The 22,448-nt window shown below is 49.6% G+C and overlaps 1 protein-coding gene across 3 annotated transcripts in view; it reads right to left on the bottom strand.

Moving 5' to 3' along the window:
* The window catches only part of TBXAS1 (thromboxane A synthase 1), a 168,439-nt gene that overhangs the window by 24,635 nt on the left and 121,356 nt on the right, over positions 1 to 22,448 (bottom strand). The window lies entirely within an intron of this gene.

Genomic DNA, 22,448 nt, shown 5'->3' with positions numbered 1-22,448 from the left:
GGGACCTCGCGAGTCCTCCTGGGTGCCTGGCCAAGTGCTCGGGCTGGCGAGGGCCCATCTCATCCCAGATGGACGAGGGTGTGCGTGGGGGGCTCCTTGGGAAAGAAGATGGAGCCTCAGAGAATTCTACGGCCCTTGCTCTTAGGGTGCTAGATACAGAGTTTCTGCCTCGTCATGTTTCTGAGCCTTGGACCTTTAGTCCCCCTGAACTTTTGGGGCATTCTTGGGCACCGGGCCCATGAGGAGACCACGGCTCTACCCTATAGTCTTTGCAGCAGATCTGCAGGGGGCTCAGGGCTCCGTGTCCCAGGCGGTTTACCACTCTTACCTCTCTGGCCCCAGCCGGCTCTGGCTTCTTTACGAAGAGCAATTGCTCCAAGGCTGTCCCTGGGCCGTGGAGACCACCCCCGGGGGTCCTGGCCAGACCAGTAAGTATATTTGCAAGTTTACTGAAAATAGCACAGTGCCCAGCTGTTCTCCATTTTTTTTCAAAGGGAAGGGCAGGAGGAAATGGAGTTAAATGACAGCCGGAGGAGGGCCCCTGTGGGATCCTCTCAAGGTTCGTTAACCCCACAACAAGCCATCACCTTCCATAGAAGTCCTTCTGATGTCTGCTCCCTTTGGCTCAGCCTGTGCTATGCTGTGATCTTTCCCCAGTGATCTAAGGAAAGAGAGTCATTTCCACAAACTGAGACTAATGGTAGGTAGGGCTGGGTTTCTAGTTTGGGAACTAAATTTTGTAAAACTGGTCAAACCTGCCTGGTGAGAAAACACCATTGTTACAAAGGTGTCACTGACCTCTGACCCACACCATCTTCTAGGCTAAGGCCAGCCTGGCCTGGGCAGCCTAATCTGGTTTTTAGGACCCCAGATTACTTAGCTTCCTGATGTGTGTGTGTGTGTGTGTGTGTGTTTTTAAGGTAACTGAGGGCAACAGTCATAGGGGGTTAGAGCAGAAATGTCTGGAATTCACTTTAGCAAGCTCTGCAGGTACCTGCCCATTACCTTTCTTTCTGATGATGTTCCTAGTGGAATGGTCACTGACCAGAACAGCTGACTGTTCTGGGCTCAGAGGCCCTGAAAATGGATTTATGGGAAATGATCCTGGGAAACACAGGGTGAGGCTTATCATGGATGCAGCCAAGGAAAGGGGCTTCGGTCCTGAACATTTCTGGAAGAATACTGGCTAGGCGAGCTGGAAACAGCACAACACGGTCAAAGAGCCACGTGCAGTCTCTGTCCCCAGTGTCGGACTCTCGGCCGGTCTCTGGCCGGAGCACGTTCCCTCTGCCCCGACCGTTCTGGCCTCTTGCACAGGGTGTGCGGATATGAAACTCCAGTCCCCACGGGGATGGCAGCGAGATCCAGTTCTGGGAGGAAAGGGCGCAGTAGAGCAGCTGCCGCTAGTGTTTGGATTCATGCTGGTTCTCCCGCTGAGCTGCACCCTGGTGTCCCCGGAGACCCTGTGCTATCCCTTCGAGAAGCCCTGCCACGCTCAGGGGCTCAGTGTCATGCCCTGGGCTTCCAGAAGGTTCTATAAAGTCTAGCTCTGTACAGAGGACCTGGGGAATTCGTTCAGGGTCTGCCCCGTTTCCACATCACACTTCTGCCTTGGGAGCCAGAGTTGCACAGTGGTTTGAAGCACGCTCACCAGCTGTGGACGGTGGTCGGCTTCATGGTCAGCCTCAGTTTCTCACCATAGAATGGGGATGATTCTAAGACTGTTCCAAAAAGCTGTAGTCGGCAAAAAGGCCAGCACTTGCCCACGCCTGGCGGGCAGTAAGTCTTTGGGGAGTGTGTGCTGCTGTCAAGGCCGTAGCTGTGTATCCGCTCCCCCCCCACCCACCATGTCACCGTAATCAGCCCAGGCTTCCTCCCCTCTGGCCAGCCTGTGTAGACTGACTGCACCTCTGTAGGCCCGACCCACTCTCTGACTTGGTTTCTCCCCGAAGATGCTCCCGGAATGCCCACTTGGCATCTCAGTCACACCTGAAGACGGGCCCCCGTTGTGATACCATGTTGGGAACAGGCTCGTGGGTGCTGCCCCAACCCAGGACCACAGTTCCCGGGCACCCGCCTGTCTGGCACATGACAGGAAAGGAGATGGGGCTGGAGGACATGAGGTGGGGTCAGAGCCTACAACAGGGGTCCGTCTGCCCATTCCTTAGGGCCCCTGGGAGGGCCCCGGGCCCTGGGGCTGCTCTGGTGAGTCCCTCTCTGTGGAGCTTCCGGTCCAACGGGAAGACACACAAAGCCACCGCGGAGCCAGGTGCTCGGAAGGAAAGATTCAAAGAGGGTAAATCGGACGTTGTTCACCGCGCTTCGGAATGCTTGAAGGAGTTCATTTTTTTGGAGCACAGAGAAAAGAAGAACCTTATCTAGTGTATTTGAAACTTGTAGGACTTATTATTCTACAGGGTTACTATAATTGAGCTCTCTTTTGACACATTCAGGGACGATTACCAGAGAACAGGTAGGTCATTAACGGGCCCACCTGGCCACTGGAAACCACCATCACCGAAGCCGCCACGGCGTTCCCGTCCGCCCACACCCCGGCCCAGCCGCCACTCTGGCTGTGTCACCCCCTAGAGGGACACAGTTAGACCGGAGGAGCACTCGGGAGGGCTGGGGGACTCGAACCTCTGCCACACGGAGAAAATCTGCAGAAGCCAGAGGGGTGTAGTCTCCAACTTTGAAGGGTCGTTCTCTGCGGGGCCCAGAGTTTGAAGCGATGGGGAAGCTGTAGGGAAATGGATTTGTGGATTCATGGTCTGGTCCAGTGTGTGAAACGTGGAAGAGCTGAGCCCCTCGTCCCTGGAGAGACTGCCGGAGGATGGGTCTCGAGCTGGGAAGGGCCTTCGGGATCGACCAGCGATCACCGAAATCCTTCCAGGTCCTCAGGTCTTGGTAATTCGACCATTATTTTGTTGGTCGCTAGTGGGAAAGTGTGTCCTGGGGAACTGGGATGGGAAATGAGCGAGTTACGTGGGAAGGGCAGGAGGTAGGGAAAGTTCCAGGCTGAAAGGAGACCCTGGAGTGGCGGGGGAGGGACTGCTGGCAGGGGGGCATGGATCCCGAGAACCAGAGTTCTGTGAAGGGACACGTGTCTCCCGAAGGCTTCTGGGATGATAGCTGTACAATGGGATAATGGAAGAATCGAAACAGCAGCAGAATAAAAACCAGCTTGTGGAGAGCACAAGCGCCGGGCCCTTTTTGGTGCTTCCTGTTCGTCGCTGCATTTAATCGGCCCCAGCAGAAGGGAGCAGATACACTCATTAGCCCCTTTTAACCATTGGGGAAACTGAGGTTTAGGCTCATGCAGCTGGTTCAGGGGTTCAGCCTGGCTTTGAGGCAGGAAATCCAACCCGGAGCCTTCACCATCAGCCCAGCTCTATTCAAGGCAGAAGAAGATAAATTGGGGAAAGGGCCAGGGGAGCTGCAAAATGCTATCTGGGAGTCCTGCCTGAGCATCTTGCTTTATGCGCTCCCTGGGGAGCTGGGCTGCGCTCCCTGGGGAGCTGGGCTGCGGCTGCCCTGTGTTGTCTGTGGGCCCCCTCAGCTCAGCAGACCTCCCCGTCTCGATGGCAGAGCATAGGAGCTAGAGCAAAAACACTTGGGCTCTTCAAGTCTGCATTTGCTGTGTGACCCTGAGAAAGACACTTAGCCTCTCTGAACTGATGTTGTCTCAACTCCAATAAGGGAATATTTACAAGAGATGATACCCTGTCAACTTCATAGATCAGGGAGAACAAACAGTAACAAATAACAGTTACTATTCTTATGTTTTCCTCACATCTCTGGCAGTGCCTGTCCCACGGGGAGCATGTGGAGCATGCGCTGTAAAGACCTTCTGAGGCACCGACATCGTGAGCCAAGGCTGGGGGCAGAGGGAAAAGAAGATGCCGAAGATCAAAGGGTAAGTGCCAAGATGAAGGCGCTTAAATGTTGCCATGTCAAAGCAATGATATAATCAGATTAGATGAGCAATGATATAAATCTTGGGCATTTTAGAAGAATACAAAGTAATAACAAAATGGTTTAGAAGATGTTTAGGTGAAATAAAACAAAAACAGCGTGGCTCCCAGCATGTGCGTTGTAACTTGGAGATCAAGAAAGTAGACACTAGAAAGTGCAGTAGAATGAAACCAGAAACACAGGCTTGAGAGCTCGGGGACCCGTTTTATTCCTGGTTTAGCTACAAATTAGTGAAATGGACTTGGAGAGTCTCTTAACTGATCCGACACATTTCCTCATTTGTGTAGTGGGTTTTATAAAAATCTCTTGGGGCACCTGGGTGGCTCAGTTGTTAAGTGTCCGCCTTGGGCTCAGGTCTTGATCCCAGGGTCCTGGGATCAAGCCCTGCGTGTGGCTCCCTGCTTGGCAGGGAGCCTGCTTCTCTCTCTCCCACTTCCCCCGCTTGTGTTCCCTCTCTCTCTGTCTCTCTCTCGGTCAAATAATAAATAAATAAAAATCTTAAAAAAAAATATCTCTTCATTCACTTTCCTGAGCTATAACCTTCTAACCCAGTGTCTTTCAAAATATGGGCTATGATGCCTTAGGGAGCTGTGAATTCAATTTAGGGGATTAAGACCAGCATTTTAAAAAGGGAAATAGAATGGAATAGAATATGGAGTATATCGCACACATAAGACATATTATTTCATAAAACATTTGTTTCAATTACATAGGTGTGTCTGGACTGGGTTGATTTATAAAGTATATTTCTTATGATGCACTGTGGTCAAAAGTTTGAAAACCAGCTTTGTAACACTCCCAGTGGTGCCAGGAAAACTCAGGTATGCTGTCTACCTCAGTTTCCCTCTTTGCCCTGGTACCTCTATAATCCGATCCCTTTGACTTTGCATAAAGATACCAAGGGCTCAGAGGCCAGCACCCTTCTCTACACAACATTCCCTCTCCCCTCTGTGAGCACGGAGCCGGTAGGGGATAGGGTATTTATGAAGTCAGAATAGAGTTGCCAGATTAGTCAAATAAAAATAGAAGCCTCTGAGAGTTAACTGTGAATTTCTACTATACAATGAATCATGTTTTAGTATAAGTGTGTACCAAATATTGCACAAGACATACTTACACTATGAAATGATTCAGGGTTGATCAGAAATTTAAATTTAACCAGCCACCTGAATTTTATCTGGCAAAGCTAAGTAACTAATAAATAAAGAACAAACGGGAGGGAAAGTTTCCAAAGATTACAACTTTAAGTGCCCAAACTACAAAACTTTGTGCTTTAATATGATCATAAATTAACAGCTGTATTGTATTATGCAAATTTATGTTAAGTTATTCACTATCTGTCATCACACTCCAATAAAAATTGTATATATGACATTTAGAAAAAAATGGCATCTTCTGATAAGAGTTTTGTGTTGCATTTTGGTGGTGCTGATTACCTTTGGTTCACCTGAATGCCGTAGCCACGGACACACAGGGCCGGGGTCTTTGTGAGGGACTCCCTGAATTACTCATGGTCTGTCTAGATCCTCGAGAAAATCTCAGGGAGTGGCCAGGGGCTGCTTTCCCTCCATTTTCATGCCTTTCAGAGGAAATGCAGGTCAGTGGTGAAAAAGGAAAGAAATCCGCCCCCCCCCCTTCTTCTAGGAGGTGGCCGTTTCCCACCAGTAAACACTGTGCAGTATGAAGGTTAGCCTCACTGCACAAGTGAGAAGGGAGATGATTTGGTTTTTAATCTCTGTTTGCCTTCACATTTCTGGGTGATTGTACACAAAGAGAAGAAAGCAATTTCTGCGGTTTCCTTTCCATAGCATCGTAGAGAAATGTCCACCACTCAGCTAATTCAATGTCAAGAGTATAATGGATATGCTTTATCTCCGGGCTGATTTGCTTAATTTTTTCTCTGATGATCAGCACCCTCTTGGAGACTTCTGGTATACCACCAGCATTATTATTATTATTATTTCTGTTACTATTATCATTATTATTATTTTTTTTTTAGTTTTTATAAAAATTTTTTTAAATTGTGGAATATTGTCTGGAAGAAATGTGGGGGTCTGTTCTGGAAAGGTGGGAGGACTTGACGTCAGGTCTCGCTAAGGGCACATTACAACCCAGAGCTGAAGCTTAGAGGACGATAGGGAGCAGCCGGCCCTGAGCAATCTTTGAGGAACGCCAGGCCGGGCTTGGAAGACAGGCTGTTTGCAGCAGGAATGACCGGGGGGAAGGCAGGTGAGGTCTGTACAGTTTGTTCATCCAGAAGAGAAAATACAGGCACTGTCCTGCCGGGGGTGGGGGCGTGGGGTTCGCTACACTGGGCGCTACACCTTGCTTGCTCTCCCAGCACCAGGGTGACTCTTGCTGCTCCAAAGATGGAACGTAGGGGCCAAGGCCCCCAGGCTGCACTTGGTCGTAGAGAGGGGCCGTAGAGAGAGGCTGGTAGGCCTAGGGCCCGCGTCAGGAAACCACACCCAGACAGTGTGGTCTCCAGCGGTCTCCTAAAGCCCTTTGCCTCAGTTTCTTCATCTGTCAAACAAAGGGATTAGATTGCATGATCTCTAAGTTTCTTGTGACTTCAGCCTTCATTCCCTCCTTCATCCAGCACTGAGCACCTCCTGTGTGCCTGGGTGTGATGCAGGTCGCTGCTCTCGGGGTGCCAACTGCCCAGCTTGTCTAGGGTCAGCAGGGAGAAGTGTGCTATCCGCCTAAGAGAAGCACAAGGAGAAGGAGAAAGAGACAGAGAAGCGGGAGGTGGAGGAGGAGTGGGAGGGAGGGGATGGGATATGGAATTCTTTCTAAGGTTGCTGACTCCTGATTTTCTGAAAATATCTGAGAAAGACAGATCCCTAGGTGGGGGCAGGGGAATTTGTTGCTTTCTTGGTCACTGGCTTTCCCAGCTGAGAAGGCAGAGGTAGGTCTCTACTGGCCAGCCACGGACAACTAGGAGGAGGTGCTCCTTTCTGGAAATTACTCTCTCAAGATGGAGCCCCAGCAGGGAGGGATTAAGCCGATGGACACGTCACCTAACTGACACGGAAGTGACTGCACGAATCAGAAGGAAAGAGCATCGCAGCTCCAAAGGCTGTCAAGTTTGATATAGGAAATAGGATTTGGAGGCTTGGGTGGTGTTTTCATCCTTCCTTTCTTCCCATCCCAGAAAAGAAGAGCAGGCCTGGACATGTGACCGGACACTGTTAGATGCCAGCAGTGGGACAGGATTTGTTTCGCTGGATTATGGCCTGTCTCACCAGAAATCTCATGAAGCCAGAGAAAGGTGTCTGTCAGGATACCCACAGACCTTATTAAGTGGGCTTTAAGCTAAATTTTGAGGAACGGGGAGAAAAATGCTACCAGATACGAGGATAAATGACAAGTTTGACATACGAATTATTCCCGAGGGGAGAAACTGTCTGTCTGAAACCCAAGAAACAGAATGAACGGAGAGATTCTGATATGGTGGATTTTCCATAGAAAAAAATTGTTTTACATGGAAATATCGATAGAATTTTAGTTTAAGATGCCCAAGGGCAGAGGAGGAAAATGTAAATTTATCAGATGTTAAGTAAAAAGAAACCATGTACTTCTTGGCTTAGGGTTTTATTTCTTTCTTTAGGTATAGATTTTTATGTTGTTTGAGCTGTTTATTGGTTGTTCGAGTAAATTAATTAATTTTTATGGGGAAGTCTGACACATCTTGGTTTATTACGATTTATTAGTTCCTCAAAGCCAAAGATCTAAGTAGAAAATGCCATTTATTCTGATAATGACCTTAGGTACCTGGTGGCAGAAAACAAAGAGAGGCTCTTCTCTCCCTCCAAGAGAGGAGGAGAAGTACTTTGGGAAATTGCTGACATCCTGAGAGAGAGCTGGCTATCACAGGGCGAACGTGATGGTCATAAATGTGTCCGAATGTGTGCTTGCCCACTTTGGACAAGCATCTGCTCTCATAGAAGAATCTACTAGAGACCCTACTGGTTGTTCCCAAGACAGCACCAAGGAACAGAGAGCTAGAGGGTCTGAGTTCACATCTAGGCTCTGTTTCTGCCTTGAGCCATTCACTTAATCTCCCAGTTTCAATTTCCTAATCTTGAAGGAAATATTTTCTCCATGTAGACATACTGAATTGGTTGTTAGACTGGCTTGGCCCGGGACCAGGCCCAGAACATGTGCTCAACAAATAGTAATTCGTCAACTTCTTATCCATCATGATTATTATCAATATGATTTGATATTGAATACTTGATCCCAAAGAATCACTCCTTGGTAAAAACAAATCCGAAGCGGGGTGTTTCTGAAGCAGACCTTTAACGTAGCTCACATATAAAGCAGAGAGTTACACCTGGCTTCAGGTTCAAGACTGAGTTCAGGAAGACAGAAGCCCCTGAAATAGTGTGAGTGACTCACAGTGACTCAAGTCCGGGAATAAAACTACCAGATGGGACGCATGTCATGGAGCCCAAGACACTTGCCTTTGCTGTTTCTAGGTGATTTCTAATTTACGTAATAATCTTGGTTTGTAGGGGCCATTTCTTTACAGAGTTAGGTCAGCTTTATTTAACACATAAGATGATTATGAATAATTATGGTGCTCCATAAATGTTTACTGTTACAATGACGATAGTGGTGACCACATCATTAGCAGCTTTCTGGCCTACAAATCACTGATTGGCACCCAAACTGGGGAATCATTAAATGAGCTTTTAAGAGAAAGGCAAGAGGGTAAGAGAGACAGAAGGAGAGAGGCAGGCCCTGGGCAGCCAGAAGCACATTCCCTGTATTCTGAGATAACCTGTGGCCTAGGAACTTTGTTAGGCCTCAGTTGTCTTGTCCAGAAGGCAGGAAAAACAGCCCCTACCAGCCCTTGTAGGTGGAACACACACAAGAGGACCTTCAGGCTTGGGATCTTCTGGGTGGAAGGATCTTACTTCTAAGAGCTGCCTCCAAAGAAGCGGGTCTGCTGAGGTTCCTCATGGGCCCTGCCAGCGGTGCCTTTGTTTCTTGGCTCTCTGGCTGGGCTAGAACTAAACCGCAGCACAGTCACAGAAAACCTTCCCCTTCCTGGGACCAAAAGACTGACTTTTGAAAAAGTAAAATCACATCCAGTAATCATGCAGCGTATTTATAAAGTTAGTCCTGTCCTTAATTATGCAACCCAAGGTCACTGTCAAAGCCAAGTTCGCAGAAGCACCTCATGGGAATATGGCACTAGCTCTTCAGCCCGGTGGCATGTTAGGGTCACTTGGGGACTTTTATTGTATTATTTTTAAAATTTATTTATTTATTTATTTATTGGGGGGAGGAGAGAGAATGAGTGGTGGGAAGGGTCAGAGGGAGAGGGAGAAGCAGGCTTCCCGCTGAGCAGGGAACCTGCCATGGGGCTCGATCCCAGGACCTGGAGATCATGACCTGAGCTGAAGGCAGATGCTTAACCCACTGAGGCACCCAGGGGCCCCCCATTCTTTTAAAGGAGCACAAGGCCCAGCTCTGCTGCATGCCAACATGAGCACATGGGCTCCACCCCCAGAATTGCTGGGGGCGGGGCCCAGACATCTGTGGTTTCTAGTAAGTTCTCAAGGACAGGGAATTTCCCTGGTGGCTCTTAGGCTTTGATTTGCATGTAGCCCTCTAGTCCAGTGGCCGCGTGGAACATAGAAGGAACTGCTAGAAGGTCTCTAGTTGCCTGAAGTCTGATTCCTCCTAGAGAAGGCCTAGGATCTACTCTGTAATCCAGGCCTCAGTCTACTTCATTCAGAGACTCAGGGAATTTGGGGAGCACTTTGTAGGCCTCAGGGGGGAGCAGCTGCCGATCAGGGAGGAGTCGGGCAGAAGAGCATCCTTCTGAGATAGAGGGCAGGCAGCAGCTTCACCCTCAGGATGAGGAAAATGGCACTCGGCAGCTGTTACCAGCTGGCCCCAGCCAGGAGAGCATCAAGTCTGGTGTCCAAGGAGACCCAGGGGGAGGGAGGACAGCGCTCGCTACTGTGGCACAGTCAAGAGCAGAAGAGGGCCAGGTCGGTAATTAGGCTGCAAGACAAATGTCCCAGACGCACACTTCAGGCTTTTCACCGAAGAACACAATGAACGTGAACCTCAAGGAAATGCAACTAATGGAAAATTCCAGGGCCATGCAACCCGCAGAGAGAGCCAGGGGTGGCTGGGGAACTTTCTGTAATAAAGGAGACAGGGTCAGCCTCACCAATAATGGGAGAAAAGCTGTAAGAATGTTGCCTGTGGAGGGAGAAAGAAGCCCTAAGATATGATGTTAGTTTCTGGAATATTCCTGCTGCGGGTGCGGGTGTCCAGGGAGGCAGGGCAGCGAAGAAGTTGCCCGTATACTCTCTGTCTTGCACTGTGTGAGCCATGGAAAAAGAGCGTTTATAGACTGAGAGAATGGGCCTTGAAAAAGTCCCAGAAGGAGGAGGGAGAGCCACCGCAAACCCAAGACCTTCCAGGAAAGCTTATCCTTAGGGCAGAGAGCCAGGATGACAGGCAAGGACAGTGCATACCAATGTGCCGGACGACGGTGTGTGCCCCCATCTGCTCGGACAGCTGACATCTTCTCCGCGCCATGGAAATGTGGTACAGACCCAGCTACAAGCCTCCACCCCAAGAGGCAGCCCAGAAGTCCCCCTTTCTAGAAGTGCTAGAGCCATAGGGGACGCATGCCCTCAGGCAGGACACCCCAGGATTGAGCAACTGCTTCACTGTCACTGAACACGGGAGACGATGCTGAGAATGGAGACTGAGTTGTCGGGAGATGCGAGTTCCAATCCAAACCAGACCCCTTCCTCATGTGTAACCCTTGCAAAGTCACCTTCTTGATGCTTCTGCGATGGTGAGTCTTTCATGCCAAGTTGGTCAGGCCACAGTACCGACATTTAACCAGACACGAATCTCAGTGTTGGCTCTGAAGATTTTTTGTAGACGCGGCTGACATGTACAATCAATCAGTTGACTTGAGTCAAGATTACCTTTGATGATGTGAATGAGTCTCAGCCAATCAGTTAAAGGCTTTGAGAGCACAAACTGAGGTCTCCTGGAGACGCACCAATTCTATTTCGAGATTGCAGCATCGAATCCAGACTGAGTTTCCAGACTGCTGGCCTGCCCTGTACATTTTGGACTTGCCAGCCCCCACAGTCAAATGAGTCCTTTCCTTAAGACCTCTCTCTCTCTCTTCTCTGTCTCTCCTCTTGCCCAGCTGGTTCTGCTCCCCTGGAGAGCCCTCCCTGACTCAGCCCCTTTATCCCCACCCATTAAGTGGAGATGGTGGAGTTCTGCTCCATTAAGCAGTCAAGTTCTGTACAGCATATAAACATTCAGTCATCAACAGTATTATTACTTCCAGCAAAGAAGTCTGGTTCGGTCCCTTCCTTTCACAGATAAGGAAACTGAGGCACAGAAAGGGAGATGATAGTAGAATGTGTCTGTACAAAGGTCCTGTGCCCAGAATCGTACCTGGGTTCATTCACTTAATCCTCGGGACAACCTTACAAGCTATGTACTGTTGTCATCCCCACTTCACAGATAGGAAGACTGAGGAACAGACATTATTGTGCCAGTCCCCCATGTCACACTGACAAGGAGTGGCAGCTCGGTGCCTCCATGTGCGCCGCTGGTGCCCAGGTCTTGGGGTCTCCTCTTTTGGGTGGCAGTGCTCCTTGGTCAGAGAAAAGTCTGAATGTGATGGGAGCCCCCCCCCCCAACGCCCCACTGTGGGAGCTTCTGGATTCTGCAGCCAAGCAGGTGAACCAGCAAGAGCGGGCACCTGTCACCTGTGAGGGGTGAGAAGTGCCTTCGAGGAGCGGGACCCCCAAAATAGTGATCGAGGAGGCTAGGATACCAGTTATGCCATTTTCATGAAAAAGTTTGTGCTTTTCCATGAAATATCCTCCCTCCGGAGCTCCCTCCTCCTCAGCCGCTTGGACAAGCTTCTCAGTAAGTTGAGTTCTTGCCTACAGCTAAGGAGGTGAGGAGGTCATCCTCTGCCTTCCGGTCTGAAATGACTAATTCAAATGTCTTGGAGACTAAGCCCATTGCAGAAAGAGTCTGGGTGGCTTTCTAAAGCTGCCTGTTCATAACCAGAGGGAAGTTGGTTCCCTTCTCATCTTTATAATAAGGATTCTTTTCGCGGGGTGTCTGTTTTGTGCTTTCTACAGCTCTGGCCCCGGTTCGGTCCCAGCAGGGGGAGGCCAGTGCACTTTAATTACATTCCTCCTACAGGGAACGTTCAAGCAACGAGGCTTTGAAAAACAACTTGTGCCATGAAAAAGAAAAAAAAAAATCAAATTAAGTGAGTGAGAAACAGGCATTGCCTTTTGCGTCCCAGAGACCCAATCTAAATATTTAAATTTTAAAGACAGAATTCTAAGCGCTTAACTTTATAAACCCTACCCGTCGCAATTCATAGGGGAGTCAAGCCTCCCTTCTGATCTGGAATATTCATATGCTTGGGCTGACGGGCTCGTGTGGTTGCTATCTTCACACATCCCATATTCAACTGTAAAACAAAAATGCTAAAAAAAACCAACAACCCCAAAACCAAAAACCAAATGCAACACATGCAAAACGCCCAAAATAAAATGTAATGCTGCTTACAGTCCCGAGGCAACGCAGACATTACCAGAAAACAGAGTAAACTGAATGTCTGGGCCACAAGCAAAGAGTTGAGAAAGGTCCCTGTTCTCTACTGGTTCCCCAGTTTCCCGCCATCTCTCCTTCTGTGAGATGCCCAGTCACTGGATCCTGGCAAGTGTGGAAGTAGCCCCCAGGTGGAAGTGGCCTATTCGCTGACTCGAGTAGACAAAGGCCATGAACTGAGAAAGCACAACTAGGCAACTGGGTGGGCAAGGAACCAAGGCAGGTTTCGGCTCCATATAAGGATAAAGTAGTAAGTTCCTTGTGCCTGGGAGCATTCAAGCAGAGTGGCATGAATGTGTCTCGGCTATCTGTCCTGGGCGGCAGGATGCCCTAGATGGCTCTTAAGATCCCCTTGGAGGCTAAGAGCTCAGGCTCCCTCTGTTCCAGGCTCCATGGGAGCCCTGCGGGAACACAAAGACAGGACCGTAGATGGCCGTGTGCTGCCTCCATCTGTCTGTGTCTCCCTTGGCTGTGGCCTGGTCTATCTGACTCCCATCTCTGTCCTCCCTTCTAGGGTGAAATAGCCATGTTATCTCCCGTGTACTCCTCTGCACTTCCCCAAATTAAATTTGCTTTCAAAGGGGCAAATGGTGTGACATTCGTTGGTTCATTCATTCGTCCTGCACCCACCTGTCGCGAGCCTGTTGTGTTCCAGGCACTGTTGTGGCTCTGGGAGGTACCAGTGTGCCAAGCAGACAAGTGCTCGCTCTCCTGGGGCGCCTAGTCTCATAGGGACTTGATTACAATTCCTCTTCCCAAGAGGAAGGGGCATTTTAATAATGGCTACTGTGTTGGAACATAGGAAGGACCTCCAAATGGTGAGGTTTTAAGCGGATGGGGAAAGGAGCCGGACTCTTTTAAGTTTGCACCCGAGGATACCATTCTGAGGCTCCTGCTTCTTGGGGGTCAAAGTGGCTTTGGTCAAGAGAGTCCAGTGAAGTGGAAAAAAAAAAAAAGTGCCTGTATTCATGCTTTTATTCCAAAAGCTAATTGTTGGGAATACAACTCATCCCTTTGATGTTTTAAGAGCCCACAACGTGAGCAATAGTTAAATAAACAAGCCACTCAGTTGAGACTCTCACTCAGCGCCAAGAGGACCTCACAGAACGCAGAGCCTCACCTGTGGAGTCTGCTTTCCCAAGTTTATTTTTAATTCTTGCTTTTCTGGATTGATGCGCGCCGGCCCCACCAGCTTATTTGCTTAGCAAAGCTTGGCCCCTCCAGAGGCCCAGATATTGAATATAAAATACTCGGAGTTGCCACATGAAAGGCACCAAATATATGCTGATTGGTGTGGCCTGTTCCCCGAGGAGCCTCTCCTTTGCAGGTCGCCTCTCCTTCTGCCGAGACAGAATCGCTCTGTGGGGACTCAGGGGTGGGGGCTGGGGGGCGGCGGGGGTTCGGAGTATTATTAGCTAGAAATTCAAAGTGCCGAAGTGCAAAGCTGGGCGGCATAGAAAAGCATTTGCACGACCTTTCTCTTTCCACCTGCCTCGCACTGGCTCACCCCCACTGCCCTCATTTGGGCTGTCACTGTGCAAAATTACAGGCTTCGGGGGTGGCCAGCGGCTCCCCTGGGGGCAGTGGGTCAGGCGGTGAGGCAGGGAAGCTCTGTGTCTCCCTGACCTGGGGACTGGAGCCAGAACAAGGACGAGGGCGAGGAGACTAACTAGTGTTGCAAACTTTGTAGAGCGGGAGGAGAGGAGACGGAAGAGGGGCCTGACGACAAGGGGAGACAAGACAGGAAGGGGCAACGGAGCTTCACGGGGTTCTGGATGGCGCGCGGCCTGGGGATCGGCGGTCACTGCTGAGGCCCAGGGGAGTGGCTCAAAGTCAGGGTGGGTGAAGTTCCTCGGTGGGTGCGTGGGCATGAGCTGGGGGCACCTCCAGGCAGTAGGGACTTATTTGGAGCCCTGGGTGGGGGCCCAGGAAGGTCTTGACACTGGGCAGCACTCAGGCGCAACACACAGGGTTCTGCCTTCCTGCAGGGGTCCCCAGGGCAAACGCGGGCAGGCGACCCGGATGACAGAGGTCATTGTGTGTACCTAACTGTCCCGTGGGCAGTTACACACTGGGCCTGCCACCTGATCCAAGGCGATGGGTCCGCCTGTGACCCGTGAGTTGAGTTGTCTTGAGTGGTTTTCCTCCCCAGAGTTGGTCCATTCGTGGCAGTGGCCACAAATGGTGACTTCCAGGATGGAGGTCTAGGTGCACGCCCACAGCGTTCCCTCTTGTAGGCTGCTGAGACTTCTCTGCTCTAATATTAGCTATCGGGATGCCAGGGAAGGGTGAGAGAAGCCCGTTCTGTAGGTCAGACGCTTCCAGCACGAAGGACAGGAAGCGGGCAAGTTGGACACGTTCCAAGGTTCCCCCCACTGCAGCTCCTGCGCTTGTAGTGAAAATAGGGTGGATTTTGCTCCACGCCCCAGGGGAAGAGCCTCGAGGAGGTTCTCACTGAGCACAGTACCTCCACGTGGACTCTCCTCCGGGGACTCCTAGAGCTGCCATATACATGAACTCACCATTTGGTCTAGGGGGACTCCCTCCCTAAAAGATCCAGTCTGGTGGGAACTGGTGGGTGTGAGGTCAGCTCTCCAGTCAGTCTGCTGCATCTGCCTGGAAAATGACTTCACATCAACTCAGATGCTGCCCTTCGCTTCCCACCCTGGGGAAAGCTGTTGAAGGAAGCAAGCTAATTTTAGGATTAGAGGCAGCACGCATCTCAAGATATCCCCCCGGTCAGACTGGGTGATTCCTACGCCACCTTTCTCTTGCACTCAGTAAAGCGAGAGTGGCATCGTTCTCTTTTGGAAGGCTTTTGAAACTATTTTCACTTCTTAACAAAAGGTAAATTATGGGGGAGTATCTGTGCTTTCTCCGGAGGAATAAGGACTTGCTGCCTCCTGCATGGGCAGGTGCGGGTCGTAGGCTCTGGAACCTGGCGGCTCACAGTGTGTTGGTCCCTGCTCTGGTCTTTGGATTCTGCTTCGACTTCACGGCTGTAGGTTGTCCTGAGTTCCTGCCTCTTTCCGTGTACCTGTCAGCTTTGTGCTCTGCTGGGCTGCCGTGGGATCTGTAGGGCAGGGCTCAGACGCTCCACGAAGCCCCATGTGGCGGGGGGCAGAGAGGTGATGAGGACATCTAAGTTTATTCCTCCTAAAGTGTCGGACAGCAGGACCAGGGCAGAGGGGACAGAAGCCTGCCAGATGTGGGTAAACCCATTTCGAGTCTGTCACTTGAATCTTAAAGTCAACCCTGCCCTACTCCCTGTGTGAAGATGACCCTGAATTTCACCCTGGGTAGCATCCAAACTGGGAGACATTTTTTTTCTTCTCCATAGTGAGGTTGAATTTGTGTTAAGGTACTCATATTTTCACCCAACCCTCCTCCTGTGGCAAAGGATGTATATTATTTATGAAACAGCTGGTTGGGGGCAAAATGGCTTTGTGTGTGTGTGTGTGTGTGTGTGGCCACAAAATATGCTTTCCTTTGAGATCCTCTGGCTGTTTCAAGGAACAAATCCCCAACCTTGCTCACATTAGCAGCATGAGCTAATCAGCCGAAATACCCAGCATGGAAAGCTTTTATCCTTCAGAGAAAAAGAAGGAGTAAGTTGTATTTTAATTAGATATTTACAATGGTTACAAAGCAGCTCTTCAAGAGAAGTTTTAAGAATTTGGCCTTCCTTCTAAGGCATAACTGTGTTCAAATTATCCTAAAGAGAGACTGTATATCAATCCAGCCCAATTTGTGATAAATTTACAACTGGGTTCTGCACAGCAGATTTATAACAACAATTAAACAGAAGGAAAATGGGTCATAAATTCTGGCTGGCACAGTCCGGCACCAAAGAGAAGAAAAGAGAATGGTTTGGCCAGATCAAAAGTCAATAATTTCCACATAAAGTGCTAAAGCTATAGCAAAAACAATTTATATGGAAAGAAGCTGTTTTTTTTTTTCCCTCCCATCCTTTTCAAAATTAGATATTGGAGAACACAACGAAGCATCTACATTACAAAGGCCTTATTAAATAATTGGTGCGCTTTCTTAGTTTTACGAGCGGTACAGGCCTCTCCCTGCTCCTCAGTGCCTGAGTTTAGTGAAGGGACCTCCCCTTCAATATGACGAAGGAGTCATGGGGGCAGAGAGTTCTCCAAGAGATTGTGTGACTTGAGAGAGCAAGGTTGAAGCTGGATTTTGGTGGTGGAATGAGAGGCAGGGAAGCCAGACCAAATTCCAAAACCAGATGATTTGGAAGCAAACACATGTGTCCCTGGAACGAAGCAACCTAGAGGCACGAGTTATAAAGTGGGTTATAGCTGTATTATAAGTGGAAACAGAAATCCGACCCCGGAAAGGAGAAAGACATTAAGGCCACTTGGGTCAGAACAGGTGGCGGGAAATGGAGTATTATTACACAAACCGTGTGAGCTGTGAAAGGTGGGCCAAGATCACCTTCACTGCTGAGGGAAGACCTTCCAGAAGAATCCTTATGCCTGCCAGAAGTTTAGTTCTGCTAAGAGCCCAGTGCCTGCTTCGTGGATGTTCACCATGGATGAGCTCACAGTGTGACTGGCAAAGGAAGCAGTGAGACCAGCCACCAGCCAGGACTTCCTCGTCACTGATAGGAAAGCATTGACTAGCTCCGTGGAAACCACAGGACCCTTGGTAGGAAGTGGCCACACCACTTGTAAGAAGTAAGGAACAGGTGGGATACATGATTCCAAAGCTCGAGAGAGCGTGCAGCGCCAAGTGCTCTTGGACTTACAGACGTGACTCTGGAAGTTCAGCGGAAAGGAGTGTGTGCTTGTATAACAAGAGATTTCAAAGTGGGAGCCTCTAACCTGTGGACCGCCGAGTCTGTGTACTTGATTGGGCCAAATTCCTGCACCTGCAGCCATTCTCCCCATGTCCAAGAAAAGGAGTTCGGGGATCCACCGCTCCCCCATCTGAGGTCTGAGTGGTTGGATGAGGCCGCCCCCAAGTCCCAGCCCCAGGGATGGGACGGGGACCCAGGTCTACACCAATCAGAGCGTCCTAATCCCCTCGGTCCCAGTGATTGGTTGAGGGGTGGGCACGTGGCCCAGTCGCTGTCAGTGAGATTCAGGAGACTTCCGCTGACTTGGAAGAGGGGACGCTCACTGCTGCCGGCTGGGCCTGAACCAGCTCTGCTACCCCCTCGCCCCCACCCCTACCGGCTTATGGAAAGCTTAGAGGGCTTTAAGGAACACTTGTCAGAGCCAGGAGTCATCCGCTTAGAGAAGAGTGTTTCCTGGGCCCAAGCCAAGGGATGGGGTCTGGGATAGGACACCCATCGAGTCTGGGGGCCGCTGGCCGAGCCTGGCCTTCCATTCTCCAGTTCATTCACCGGCTGATGCAGCAGGACTGCTCATTTGCCCCCCCTCCCCCACCCCAACCTATCTGAGCAGAGGAAAAGTAATTGGGGAGAGAGATGTCAGGACAGAGGGAGAGAGCAGAGGGAGCAGCCTCTGTTGGTGCGGCCAAAGTGTGTGTCTCCCGTGGGCCAAAGGGATGCTGTGGAAGGCAGGGAAGCTCAGAACGAGCCATCTTGCCAGCATCCTGCTCAAGAGCGATGCTGGCTGCCAGGAGTTCCCATCACCCAGAGGCATGAGGTGGGAGCAGGCAGCCCGACCCTGTCAGGGAACCGTGTAGTGGGCAGGTCCCAGGAGTGCCCTGAACAACTCTTGCGGGGCCCCATGCCAGAAGCCACCGCAGGGGAGGTGCTGAGAGAAGCCTCCGTTCGGTACAAATGGGGGATCTATGGGGAGACCCCGATCCTGAGAGGAGAAGGGCGCCCAGGAGGGGCAGGGCAAGGATAGGGAGGAGGGTGAAAAAACAGACCACTGGCCCTCCCCAGGGCAGCTTCCGTGGGCCACACGTCAGCCCAAGCTGAGGAGAAAGAAGGACATTAATTTGGAGCTGAGACTGAAGTTTTAAACTGGGCCAACTACTCTGGACTTTTTAATGCCTAAAACTGACCAGAAATCCTTGCGATCTATTGGAGGTATCATCAAGGAAGGGAAAAGGAGATTCATCAGCACACATTTAGCAGAAATACTTGGAGAAAACACGAAAATCTGCATGTCTGTACTTCACTTAGTTCGGGCTGACCAACATACTGGTTCCACATCTGTCTGGTGACCATTAGGGCAGGTCCTGTCTGAGAACGGAGTATGCCCAGAGTGAATGAAGCTGAAAGGTGGGGAGAGAGAACAACCTGGATTCCAGTGATAGAGTTTGAGCCTCTGCATCAAGCCATACTTGAAGGTAGATCTCTTCTCTGGAGTTTTCTGTTATGTGGGTCAATAAACTCCCTAGCTAATCTGAGTTTAATTTTTTATCACTATCAACAGAAAGAATCCTGATGGATACAGTGCATATACACACTCTTATTCTTGGGGAGAGGGACATAACTTTCATTGGATTCTCGTAGGGCATGGCTAATAAAGGATATGGCTCAGAGGAGAGAAACCCTGGAGCTGAAATCCAGTGATCTCACTGACAAATACAAGGGAAACCATTGAATGGAGCGTGTGGGCCTTTCCAGGGGCATCGTGGAAGAGCTAGGTCAGAGAATCCTTGCATGTAGGGGCCGAAGCCCGAGTCTGGCATTAACTGGCACTCAAGAAATATTTGTTGCATGAAAAACAACAGGAAAATTATAACAAGTCATACTGTACATGCAGATTTTCAGAAAAAATATCGAATGTGTGAACATCTAATCTGCATTTCCATGTCCTGACAGATGGCCCGTATTAACAGAACTCTGATTATAGTAAAGAAAGAGAGAAAAAAAGAAAGAACGAACCTACAAATACTCATTGAGTGGGTACCATGTGCAACACTTAACTATTAAAACAATTGTGACTGCCAAGACAAGTTTTTTTAAAAAGACGTCTATGTAGTCCCGTTTCTCAGAAACAGTCCTAACTATGACCCAGAAAAAGAAAATGACCTGGCTTGGTGGGTGGGAAGGGGGTGCTTTCTTGGCTAGGGCAGGGCTTGGACCCTGTTTCTTCTTAGAAGAGGAGTCTAGACCCTGAGAATCTAGGGCTGACTTCTCAGAGTGGAACCAGGGACCACCTGTATCAAAATAATCTGGTAGGTTTATTTAAAATTCAGGTTCCTAAGCCCTGGTCCAGATTTACAGAATAAGAATCTATGAGCAAAGTATCCTAGAATCTGCATTTTATTTTATTTTATTTTTTATTATTTTTATTTTTTTAAAAGATTTTATTTATTTATTTGACAGAGAGAGAGATCACAAGCAGGCAGAGAGAGAAGGGGAAGCAGGCTCCCTGCTGAGCAGAGAGCCCAATGCGGGGCTTGATCCCAGGACACTGAGATCATGACCTGAGTGGAAGGCAGTGGCTTAATCCACTGAACCACCCAGGCGCCCCTAGAATCTGCATTTTTAAAAAAATTTTATTTATTTATTTGACAGAGATCACAGGTAGGCAGAGAGGCAGGCAGAGAGAGAGAGGGAAGCAGGCTCCCTGCCAAGCAGAGAGCCCGATGCAGAGCTCGATCCCAGGACCCCGGGACCACGACCCGAGCTGAAGGCAGAGGCTTTAACCCACTGAGCCACCCAGGCGCCCCTAGAATCTGCATTTTAAACCCTCTTCCCGGATGCTTGTCTGTACATGAAAGTTTGAGAAACTTTACCTGCCAGAATCTGTTTATTTTCCCATGGGTTCTCAGTGCCTGGCGACATTCCGCACAGCCCCAGGGGAAGTGGGTCTCCCGGGGCTGGGGGGGATTGGAAAGAGGCCAGGGTTCGGTGACACAGTATCACCCTCACTGAGGTCATGGTCAGTTAAGGCTATGTCAGAGGTAAGGGGTTGTGTGAGTGAGGGCTTCTGAATGGAAGCCAGCGGAAACTCCCCATGTCCTCGTGGTAGAGGAACATAACCAGATACAATTATGATGTAGCCAGTGGGACAGACTCCTGGAGCCCCCAGCTCTCTAGAGGACACCACACATTCTTGGCTTGATTATTTGCTGCCTTCTGTTGCGCTGGACGGTGTCATTTGGGAGGGAGGTATTGTTTTCATAGACATTATTTTTTTTTCAATTGGTGATTAAATTTCCTGAAGGCAAGGATCGTGACTTCTCATTCCTAGAGCTCTTGTCCCCCTTCCACCCACCACCATGTCTCCCACACGGCCGACCACTCTCTAGGCTTACAAGTCTTCAGTTCGACCCGCCTTGCAGTTTGTTTGAGACCAAGGGGCGGATTCCCTCTACTGCCTTACTGCCTTCGTGGGGTAACAGCCAGAACGCCTTCTGGCATGTGCTGTCCCAAGTTCTCAGTCCTATGACATGGATCTGATCGACTCCAGGGGTGGGACTGACCAGCTTAAGCCCTTCTACGTCCCCATTCCCAGGGCCACAATAGTTGGTTCCAGAGTGGGCAGTGACCTAAGCATCCCGACCAGAGTGAACCTGGTGACTCTGGCTGAGAATGTGGGGCCACCACTTCTTTGCTCTCTCGGCAATGAGCAAGGAAGCCTGCTGTAGTTCTAGACATTCTTGGCGGGCTGCCTGGACTTCGAGAGGAAAGCACACAGGAATGGGGCCATGACTAAGGATGCACAACCAAGAAGACACTGGGACCCGAGCACATATTTGACCTGGGTAGATTTACCTGAAGCCCCATCTGTTCCTGGGCTGCTCAGTGATCTGTACTAATAAGTACTCCTCCCTGCCACTTTTTTTTTTTTCTTAAATCAGTTTGGGTTGAGTTTTGTTATGTGTCATTAAATGTATCCTGATAGATATGCCCGTCAGCTCCCCTTAGTCCTCTTGCAGTAAGGTACCTCCAACATCAGGTTCCTCAGACAGACAGAGACAGACAGACAGACACCACAAGTACCCATGAAACAGGATAAGACAGATGGTGGGAGTAGGTAGTAGGGTTATTTGCATGCATGACTTGCGGAGACTCCATGCCCAAAGAGTATTGATTAATGGATCGATGTCAACCTGGAGGGAAGCCCCGTCCTGTTCAACATTTTAATCAATGACTCGGATGGAAGAGGAGGCATGCTTAGCAAGTCTCAGATGACACTGGGCTGGAAGAATTGCTAATATGACAGATGGCAGAATCAAGATTCAAAATTATTTTGACTGACTTGAGCAATAATAAGGATAAATATAAACTCTTGCATCTAGGCTGGAAAAAAAAAATCAATTGTCTACGCAGTGGATGGGGGAGACCTGGTTTGGCAGATGTCACAACAGTGTGGCACGTGAAGGGGACTTTATGCTCGTGATGAGCCCAGAGTTGAGGCCATTGGGAACACAGTTCATGACGTTTTCAAATATTTGAAAAATGCCTTGGTGGAGAAAGGCTGACCTTGCATCTACTTCCCCAGTGGGATGAAGACGTGGAATTTTCTGGAAAGCAGTTTTCAGCTTAATATGTAAAAAAAGTTTCTAAGGATTCTAAGAACAGGCCACTTCCCCCAAATTGTGACTGTGATGATTATATCAGAATGGAATAGGAAAAGTCTTTTAGGGTGGTTTTCCCTTTAAAAGCTCAGATTTTAACCATTTTAACAACTTGTAAGTCAAAGCAATACACACAAAAGCATCCAGAAAAATATGAGGTCATAAAGTTGCCTCGCTCAGCACCCTTGAAAGTTTCCTTCAAACTCCCCAAAGAGGAGGCTCATTGAGAAGGAGTATACAGAATCTGGACTCGGGACTGGCCAGCCCCATCTCACCTCACTCCATTTACCGCCTTCCTCCTCGTTCCCACTTTGGCCTGGCCCATCCTTCTGTCGGCTCCTGCTAGTTAGGACTCCGTCCGT

This window comes from Mustela putorius, unplaced genomic scaffold (assembly GCF_011764305.1).
Source record: "Mustela putorius furo isolate JIRA1106 unplaced genomic scaffold, ASM1176430v1.1 tig00003845_pilon_pilon_pilon, whole genome shotgun sequence".
In the NCBI taxonomy this organism is placed as follows: Eukaryota; Metazoa; Chordata; class Mammalia; order Carnivora; family Mustelidae; genus Mustela; species Mustela putorius.
Note: the sequence above shows the minus strand (reverse complement) of the source record. Positions and strands in the feature narration are given on the sequence as shown.